The sequence below is a fragment of the Canis lupus genome, chromosome 12 (assembly GCF_048164855.1).
Source record: "Canis lupus baileyi chromosome 12, mCanLup2.hap1, whole genome shotgun sequence".
Classification (NCBI taxonomy): domain Eukaryota; kingdom Metazoa; phylum Chordata; class Mammalia; order Carnivora; family Canidae; genus Canis; species Canis lupus.
Genome location: NC_132849.1, coordinates 54,557,397 through 54,568,052, shown reverse-complemented (window position 1 = coordinate 54,568,052; position 10,656 = coordinate 54,557,397).

Sequence of the window (10,656 nt, the reverse complement as noted above, 5' to 3'; positions counted from 1 at the left end):
CTGCCACAGACTGAATGTCTGTGTCACCCCAGAATCCATGTTGAAATCCTAATCCGCAGTGTGATGGTATTTTGAGAGGGAGCCTGGGGGAAGTGAAACCCTCGTGATAGCATTAGTGCCTTTAATAGGAAGGTGCAGGAGAGCTCTCTCCTGTCGGTCTGTCTGTCTCTCTTCCTCTATGCAATAGCACAGCAAGGAGGCAACCTGTCTGCAAGACCGGAAGAGGTTCTCACCAGAACCCAACCATGCTGGCACCTTGATCTTGGACTTTGAGCCTCCAGAACTATGAGATATAAATTTCTTTTGTTGAAGCCAGTCAGTCTATGGTATTTGTTATAGCGGCCTGAGGGGCTACAGACACCATCTCTGGCCACAGCCTCATCAGTGGTCTCCTCACCTCCGGCCCTTTTCCCCTTCTGTATAAACCTGACACTACGGACCAGGATGGACTTCCTAACAGCCATTTCTAAAACGGTATCACTTAAGGGCCACTTCCTGACCTGCTCATGTCTATTTCACATTCTCACCAACGCCAAACCACTTTGAGGTTTTCTGGAAACATCACATTTGTCATGGCTCTTGAGCATTTACATATGCTGCTCCTTTTGACTGAAAGGCCTCAGTCTTGCCTGCTCAGAAAAATCATTCCATTCTACAACAGCTTCTTCTTGATCCCTCCCTTGGTTAATAATTCCCTCCTCTGTGCTGACTTTTACATGCTTCTAAAATCTTTTATTGCCTCCATTTGTTTGCATTCACTTATATCCTGGTCAGCTCTCCAAGGCCAATGTGAGCACGACTGCGAACAGGGAATGTGTCCTCTTCACCTTGACTCCCCAGGCCCAAGCCCTGTATCTGGTTCAGAGCACAAATTCAATAAATACGTTTAAGGGGTGCCTGGGTGGCTCAATTGGTTAGGCATGCGACTCTTGATTAGGGCTCAGGTCATGATCTCAGGGGCTCTGTGCTAGGCAGGGAGCCTGCTTCAAATTCTCTCCCTCTTTCTTGCCCCTCCCCCCCGCTTGCACACACTCTCTCAAGTAAATAAATAAAATCTTTTAAAAAATAAATGCTTTTAAATCAAATGTCAAGTTAGTATTATGGACAGTATCTAAGATACATCCTGGGTCTAATATTCAGGCTTAACACTATGATCTTTAGTAGAATAATAATCAGAATAATAGAATAATACAAAGGTTTATAAAGGAGGAATGTGGAGAAATAAAGTACTTTGGACTCAGGAGGGCAGAGTTCTTTAATCATACCTAATAGTTATTAAGACGTTAGAGTGCCTGGGTGGCTCAGTTGGTTAAGCATCTGCCTTGGGCTCAGGTCACAATCCTGGAGTATTGGGATCGAGCCCTATGTGGGGCCCCCTGCTTGGCAGGGGAGGCTGCCTCTCCCTCTGCTCCTCACCCTGCTCATACTCGCTCTCAATCTCTCTCAAATAAATAAAATCTTAAACAAACAAACAAAAATACCTTTCTCTGGGCCAGACACTATGCTAAGTGTTTTAATATATAATCTCACTTAATACTCACCAAAACCCTTTAAGGAAAAATACTATTATTATTCGTATTTTAAACATGAGTAGGGGATCCCTGGGTGGTGCAGCAGTTTGGCGCTCGCCTTTGGCCCAGGGCGCGATCCTGGAGACCCGGGATTGAATCCCACGTCGGGCTCCCGGTGCATGGAACCTGCTTCTCCCTCTGCCTATGTCTCTGCCTCTCTCTCTCTCTGTGTGACTATAATAAATAAATAAATAATTTAAAAAATAAATAAATAAACATGAGTAAACTGAGGCATATGGGCAATAGGCATCTCACCCAGGGCCCCACAGGTAATAAGAGTGGAGTCAGGATCTGAATCCAGGCACTCTAAGACAGAATCCATACATGAAAACTGCTTGGCCATGGTAAGAGGACAAGCTCAGATAATATGATCGAAGGCAGTGTCATGGGACCCATGAGGACAACATCAGAGCCAGAAGGGTGATGGCCTGGGAACATGGCAATATGCACACATTACACTCCTTACCTTTAGTAATTTAGAAATAGGCTGAGTGTGTGTTAGTAGGAGTGGTATCTTAAGTATGTGTTTTTAAATAGAAACCGTACTTTATTAACTATGTGCAGTGTCTGTGGCTAGATCCAAACTTCTGACAACTAGAAAATAAATAAACAAATACCTCATCATATATATATATATATATAATTACTGGGCAAGGATAACATAATGAATCAGCCTTGGTAGTTACAACAATGTGCCAAGACACCAGAAGGCAACGCCTAGAACAAGTGAAATGTAAATCTAAGTGGCTACTTTACTCTTTACTGATTTAAAATAAGCACTTTCCCCCTTTTATTAAATTCTAAAGTGTCTTTATCAGTTACCAACGTATTTATGACAAGTTTACCAGAGATGCCCTGCCCTATGAGATGATAGGTTGTATGGGCAATTTAAGTGGGAGGGGAAGATAGGGTAATGGAAGGAGAGAGGGACGGACACACAGACAGGGAGTTCCTCTGACTCACAGGTGCTACCACTATCAGTGCAGATCTAGTTAACAAATATGCATTCAGCTTCCACCTGGGAGCAAGGAAGGAGCTTAGTGATGGGGATTCAGGTGGGGGCGGGGGGGGGGGGTGAGGGTGGGGGTGGGGGTGGAGGGACATCACAGATATAGTCCAGGCTCCTAATGAGCTCACAGCCTTGCAGTGCTTACAGACAAGGAACGAGGCAATGTCAACGCCAACAGGAGAGAACAAGGTGCGGTGGCAGTGCTGTGCAGATATCCACGGCAGATGTGGTAAGTCCCAGAAGGCTGCCAGGAGGAAGGGAAACTACACTGAGATCTGAAGAACAAACCCTTTTCCAGGAGTAAGATTGTAGGAAAGAGTCTTCACAGAGAGAACAAAATCAGTAACATGAGAAAGAACTAAGCACAGAAACAAGTGAAAACACATCTCCTGACTCAGGAGGAAGCAAGAAGCAAGAGGGAAGTTAGCAGAAGATGGGGCTGAGCAGTGCAGGGCTGCCTCCTGGAGCCCACGAGGCCTTTGGATGTTCCCCCTACATCGATGGAGAGTGACCGAGGACCATGTGGAGGGCAGGACAGGGAGAGGACCTGGAGAAATGCACGCTTTACAAATCTCTCTGGTTACAGAATGGGAGATGATGTATAGAACAGCACTGGGGTCTGGGAAATAAGTAGGTTGCTACAAGCAGTTCTGATGGGAGTGCAGGTGACTGGGGCCCAGGGGGGCAGCACGGGGATGGATGAATGTGGAAAAATGAGAAAGACACACAGGAGAGAGAAAGCCCTGGAGTAGGACATGGTGATCCAGGGGCCTGAGGGTGAGGGAATGTGATGCCACCTAGGCATTGCCTTGAGAAATGGAGAGGGCAATGGTGCCTGTTCCCAAGAAGACAGACCAACGGGGAAAAGGTAGGTTTCCAGAAGCACTCAGCATGGGACATCCTGCCCTGTGGGTGTCTTGGAACCACCACAGGACACGCCTTCTAGGCTGTTGGATGTTTGGGTCCATAGTCCAGGAGAGAGATGGAGTCTGCAGATTTCCATTAGGGAATCATCACACAGAAATATGATGCAAGTCAAAGAAGCAGACAAGATTATGCTATGAGAGCACATGGAGAAGAGAACCCGAGAACAGAATCCCGAAGGCAACCAATCCTGAAAGGACAAGCTGAAGGAGAGGATCCACAAGACATCCTAAGAACAGCCAAAGAGGTTGAAAGGAAACCAGGAGGGTGAAGTACTATGGAAGGTGAAGAAAAATCTTTTCTCCATTAGGAGGAAGTAGCCTGCTGTGCCACATGCTTTGAGAAGGCAAGTAAGATAAGGACCCTGGAGCACCCATCAGATTCGGTACCAGTGGATCACTGGTCCCCTGGGAGGAGCCATGCAGTGCAGTGATGGCACAGGCGGGGTGGGCTGAGATATAATGTGTACTGACAACTCTTTCAAGACAGGTGTGTATCTAAGAGGAGATGTATAGTCAGGAGATGTTTTCAAGATGCAAGAGACTTAAAAACATTTACATGCAATTGAGAAGGAGCTAGGAGAATAAGTAGGATTATAAATGCTGATGAAGAGGGAGGCCCTCCAGGAGGCACAAAGAGAAGGCATTCAGTGCACGGGGAGATGGACTGGTCTTTGGCTGAAACGGGCCCAGAAAAAGAACTGTGCGAACAGGAAATTCAGAAGCAATACGAATGGCAGAGAAGCTGTGCTTTGCAGAGACAACCCCAGGACTTCCATCATTAGTCAATCAACAGCCAGACAGGGTATTAACTATCTGGGAGCAGAGATTCCTTGTTGACTCAAGTCTCTGCTCTGACCACAGCCTGTTAGGAAAGTGGATGGGGTAGGAGTGGGGGCGCCTGGGTGGCTCAGTCTAACTCTTGATTTTGGCTCAGGTCATGATCTCAGGGTCATGAGATCGCCCTGCCTCTGGCTCTGCAGCACTGTGCATGGAGCCTGCTTGGGATTCTCTCTCTCCCTCTGCCCCTCCTCACATCCCCCCATGCTCCGCTGGTGTGCGTGCATATGCTCTCTCTCTCTCTCTCTCTCAAAAATAAAAGTGAGAGAAAAGTGGACTGGGACATGGGAGTTTAAACAACAGAAGAGAGAAATCCTCAGCTCTGCCACACAGCTATAAGACTTTTTAAAAACCACTTAACTTCAGACACCTTTGAATGCAAATGGATATGTTTACCAGTTTAGCACAGGCAAGTCTAAAATGAGCCTTGCTTCTGTTAGAGATGGACCACAGAATGTCTAGAGAATATAATTCCAAGTATTTATTAAGTGCTTACTCTTCTAGGGCTTCACTGTACCCAAGAGAATAATTTCTTACACTTGAGAAGCGTTTGACCGGTGATGGAGATGCTGCTCCTAGAATTCTTGGGGAGCCTGTTTAAAATGCAGATTCCCAGAGCACATCCTGACATTAAGTTGCACTAAATCTGGGGTAGAGCCTGGGAAGCTGGACTCCTACCAGGCTCCTGATGATGCCAGAGGACCATCTGGAAACTCGACACTGCTTATCACATAGCAAGCCTTCTCACACACCATGTAATTCAGAGCATGAGCAAGGTGTTGGGGCTCTCTGATAGGTGAAAGCTGAAACAGAAACAAACACTGACAGCTCAGTAAATAAAATGGTGACCATGGTTCATGCATGCACGGAGTCAGGCAAGGTGTATCCATGGAGGTTGTGCTATGCACCAAACCCCAGGCTCAACAAAGGGATTATAAGTTTGAACTGGATTTGGAGCTTTTCCTCAAACAATTCTTAGTTTATTAAGGAAGAAAAAGTATCAACCAATGATACTAGTTCAATCTGGTAAATGTTTTGACACATTTGCCACATCTCATGACCAGTATAATGGACATGCTCTCATGTCCTATGAGACCATAAAGGATAGTCTCCATTACAATGGGCAAGGGGACCGACACATGTGAGGGCTTGATGCTTGAACAGGTTATAAATTTTGATTAGTAGTTACATTAGGATGGCAGGGAAGGATATTCCAAACAGAAGAAAAAGCCAGCAGCATGTGTGTGACAGTGACGCAGGCCTACCCAGAGCTCTCCCATCACCATCATATGGAAGTGGCCCCACGTAAAAGGCATGCAGTCTCCTAAAATCTGAAAAGAACACAAAGAAATGATTAATCCTGGGCTGAGACACCTTTGTATAATTCACATCCAAGGACAGATTAAATGCACAAGTGCTGACAGTTTTGTCCGGGGAACGTTTATGAGTCTTTAAAGGCAAAGGCAAAATGATAAGAAGCCACTAAATGACAAATACCCACCATTTGCTTCAACGTGGATGGAACTGGAGGGTATTATGCTGAGTGAAGTAAGTCAGTCGGAGAAGGACAAACATTATATGTTCTCATTCATTTGGGGAATATAAATAATAGTGAAAGGGAAAATAAGGGAAAGGAGAAGAAATGGGTGGGAAATATCAGAAAGGGAGACAGAACGTAAAGACTGCTAACTCTGGGAAACGAACCAGGGGTGGTAGAAGGGGAGGAGGGCAGGGGGTGGGAGTGAATGGGTGACGGGCACTGGGTGTTATTCTGTATGTTAGTAAATTGAACACCAATAAAAAAAAAAAAATTAAAAAAAAAAAAAGAAATTATGCCATAGAGGAAAAAAAAAAAACAAACAAAACAAAACAAAACAAAAAAAAAAAGAAAAAAACAACAAAAAGTTTTTTGGTTAAGAATGTCCAGTTATGGGAAAGAACTAGGAAAATTTGACAACATGGAATCTCAACTTAGAAGAGGGCACCTAAGAAGAACTAGAAATTTAGAGCATGAGTATGTGCAGAGGGGTTAAGGGGGAGTGGGATTCTCTTTAGTCCTAGCTGCAAGGAGGTGATCCTGCCATTTTGGTGGTTAGCAAAAAAAAGTAGAAGGCAGGTAAGTTAGTCACATGCAGGTGAGTTTAGAGAAAAAAAAAATAGTAGGGACATGCATCCATTGCTGATTGCTTTAAATTCTGAGTGTTGGAAGACGCTGGGACACGGCAGGACTTCATCAATGGAAAATTGATCTCCACAGTGAGAACAGACACTAAGGGAAAAATGGGAGGGAGATAGACTATTTGTCCTTCTAAGAGAATTTGAAAATAACAAAGAGTATACCCATCAGGACAGGTTCCTACTCCAACAAATAGTCACAAAACTTTGGGTGGCTTCACTCAGAAAGACTTTGTTTCCCCCTCACATCACAGTTTGATGCAGATTGTTTGGGAGTCGTTCGACGGCTCTGTTCGGGCAAGGGTAGTCACTGACCAGGAGACTGGGTCCCCAAAGGGTTTGCCTCTGTAGACTTCAACAGTGAGGAAGATGCCAAAGCTGCCAAGCAGGCCATGGAAGATGGTGAAATAGATGGAAACAAAATTACTTTGGACTGGGCCAAACCTAAGGGTGAAGGCGGCTTTGGAGGCCGTGGTGGAGGCCGGGGTGGCTTTGGAGGCCGAGGTGGTGGCAGAAGAGGCCAAGGTGGATTTGGTGGCAGAGGCTGGAGAGGCTTTGGAGGGCGAGGAGGCTTCCAAGGTGGCAGAGGAGGAGGGAGAGACCACAAGCCACAAGGAAAGAAGACGAAGTTTGAGAAGTTTGAGTAGTTTCTTCCATCCCTCTGTCTTTCCCTCTTCTGTTTGAAAGAAAGGGACTCTGGGGTTTTTACTCTATTACCTGATCAATGACAGAGCCTTCTGAGGACATTCCAAGATGGTATGCAGTCCTGTGGTCTACTTGGAAATTTGTATAGATAACATTTCAAGGGAGAAACCCTGTTGGTTTTGACTGGATATTCATATAAACTTTTTAAAGAGGTGAGTGATAGAGCTAATCCTTATCTGTAAGTTTTGAATTTATATGGTTTCTTCCCATGTACAAAACCATTTTTTTCCTACAAATAGTTTTTGTTTTTGTTTTTTTTTTGCGTTGGGAGGTGTAAAAGAAAGTAGAATGTTTTATCATGATTTTTGCTTCAGCAACTTTGGGACAAATTAAAAGTCCTAAACTCTGGGAAAAAAAAATTCTCCTGCTTGGGAGGAGAAATCTCCTGCTCTACTCATATTCAGGAACCCCTGCCTCCTTCCATCTAGTGGCTCTGTCATCTTTTAAATGCTTAGGACTCTACCAGGATCCTCCGCATAGGACCAAATAGGATAAAACAAGCGCACGGAAGATCATGTTAATGATTTCATTTTCAGGGGCCAAGCTTTCTAAACTTCCACTCTCATTCCACTGGTCAGACTCATTCAGATGGTGCCCGTGGAACTGGATTCTAGGCAGGGGCATGTCATTCAGCTGTGTGCCCAGAGGAAAGGCAATGGGGTTGGGGAAGCCATGGTACTGTCTCTGCCCCGGACAGGTACAGAATGCTCTTTAGCTGAGATCTGGGTGAGTATGTTGGGGGCCTAGGGAGGTCAAGGACAGGGAAAGGAACAGTTTATGAAAGCCTAAATGTTCAAGTACGATATTATAAACAGAAAAAAACAATATTTAGCAAACTGTCAGAAAATAAACATTCCTTCCGTTCTTGGGCCCATTTTAAAGGGTAACACTTTGACTCAAGGACCTGATCAGTAAAATTTGGGGAAAAGCCTTTCATGTAGTGCTAAAGAAGGCAAGAGGAAAAAGAGGAAGATGATACACCAGATGGCACCAATGGAAAATGCAATATATATATATATATATATATATATATATATTATATATATGCAAAAGAATGATATATATATCATATATATGATGACCCTAATCATTCCTCTGCCAACCGTCTTCTGTATATATTCCTCACAAAAGAAAATATTCATGTAAAAATAATTCAAAATACTGCAGGACACAGGTTGTGATCAGCCTCAGGGCTTTAGACATTGAACTAGTCTCCGGCTAGACAGGGCTCTTGCCACCTCAACAAAGAAGCAGTCCCACACCCCAGCCAGGGACAGCATCGGATGATCCATCCCAGGTTAGCTTTCTCCTAGGGCAGTGGACACGCAGAACTGGACAGCTGTCATAACAGGTAGGACGTGGGACCCACTCCCCTCTTCCACTAATAACATTAATAATAGGTAGCATTTACTGAAAGACCACTGTGTGCCAGGCACTGTGTGCACGCAAGGTCTCACACACTATAACGAGACAGATGCTATCGTATCACATTTTACAGATAAGAAACTGACTGCCCAGAAAGGTTGAGTGACACACTCAAAGTTACCCATATAGAAAATGTTGAAGGAAAATTCAAACTAATTGGCTTCCAGAGTTTGTACTTTTGATGACTGTATTTTTTTTCCTGGAAAATGGTATTTCCTCAGTATAAAAAGGCAGGATGGGGTGAGGAACAATAGACAAAACAATTAGCAAACAATATTTTGTGATGAGAATAAAAGTTGGGTTTTCTGATGTTGGAACCCATTGAGTTGACTGGCCTATTCCTTACTTTATTATCTTTGTCATTGCCAAGAGGCTACAAAGAGTAGATGCATTTTCCTTATTTTACTTGAATTCCTCTTCCATTCCTCAGTCAGTGTGTTCTCTGCTTTATATTTCTACGTGGGCTCTCAGGCTATTTATTCTCCCTTGAGATTCCTAAAGCTGTAAGCTTTTTTACCCTGGCAGGGGGAGGGGATGGAAAGAAAATTCGAAGAGTCATGTATTGATGTTTTAGACTTTTGGCACTATATTTTGAAGCTCCAACAATATTTTTTGTTCACTGTCCTTTAGAATGTTGGGGTGCTGATAAGCAAAGAGGAAGAAGCCGCTTACTCTGTAGTCTGGAACAGTAGATGACAGGACAAGTAAGACAAAACACGGCATCCCAGCAAATATGTTGTACATATTTGTGCATAAGACTTGATCTTGGATCCCTGGGTGGCGCAGCGGTTTAGCGCCTGCCTTTGGCCCAGGGCGTGATCCTGGAGACCCAGGATCAAATCCCACGTCGGGCTCCTGGTGCATGGAGCCTGCTTCTCCCTCTGCCTGTGTCTCTGCCTCTCTCTCTCTCACTGTGTGCCTATCATAAATAAATAAAAATTAAAAAAAAAAGACTTGATCTTAGGTTGGACAGAAGACTGAGAGAGAGGGAGAGGGAGAGAGAGAGACAGAGAGAGGGAGACAGAGAGGTGGCACCTCAACACCAAGCACTGGGCTACTTTCAAGGGGTCCCTCTCTCAGACACCAATAATGAACTCTTCAGATACTCCCTCCCAGAGATCACTAAGTCCAGTTTACAACCTGACCAATGACTCACTTCTTGATTTCTGAAGCCAGCTATTCAATTCCCTTGACTTCAGGGCCCAAAAGAATTGTTTATTATTTATAAAGAGTATTAAAAAAAGATCATCACAACCTTTGGCTGGTTCCAAGGCTGGTAACTTGTATTTTTATAACTTCCACGTGGCTGAATTTCTGTAAAGATCTATGTATGTCAAATGTACACGGATGGTAATTTTTTGTTTTTTTTAAGATTTTATTTATTTATTGATGACAGAGAGAGAGAGAGAGAGAGAGAGAGGCAGAGGAAGAAGCAGGCTCCATGCGGGGAGCCGGACGTGGGTCTCCAGGATCACTCCCTGGGCCGAAGGCGGCACTAAACCGCTGGGCCACCTGGGCTGCCCAGGATGGTCATTTTAAAACCATTTCTTTCAGCAATATTTATTAGACATTTTGATAAGTCACTGCATTTGGAGGCTATGGGATATATAGAGACATTAAGAAGGCAGTTCAACAATACTTAGGCAGAATTGTCTACCAAAAAAGAAATAGTAATAATAAAAATGTGCCATCAGTCTTCAGGTAGCTCCTCTGGGACATCAGTTTTCCCATTTTATGAAGCAAGATTTTATTAACTCAATGAACAGTGTAGCCAGGGTAAAGGCTGGCTCTGGAGGCCCATAGGCCCTAGAGAGAGAGAGATAGCTGGCACTGGTATCTGGGCCTGGCTTCCTCATCTGTGGCAGTGGGCGGTATTAGAGAATCCTCTCCAGAGGCATGAAGATGAAATCACCCACTTAAACCCCTTAGCCCGGCGCCTCCCCACTGACAAGTGGTCAGGCTGTTTTCCTTCCATCTCTGTCATTGCTGATGGAACCCGTGGTACAGC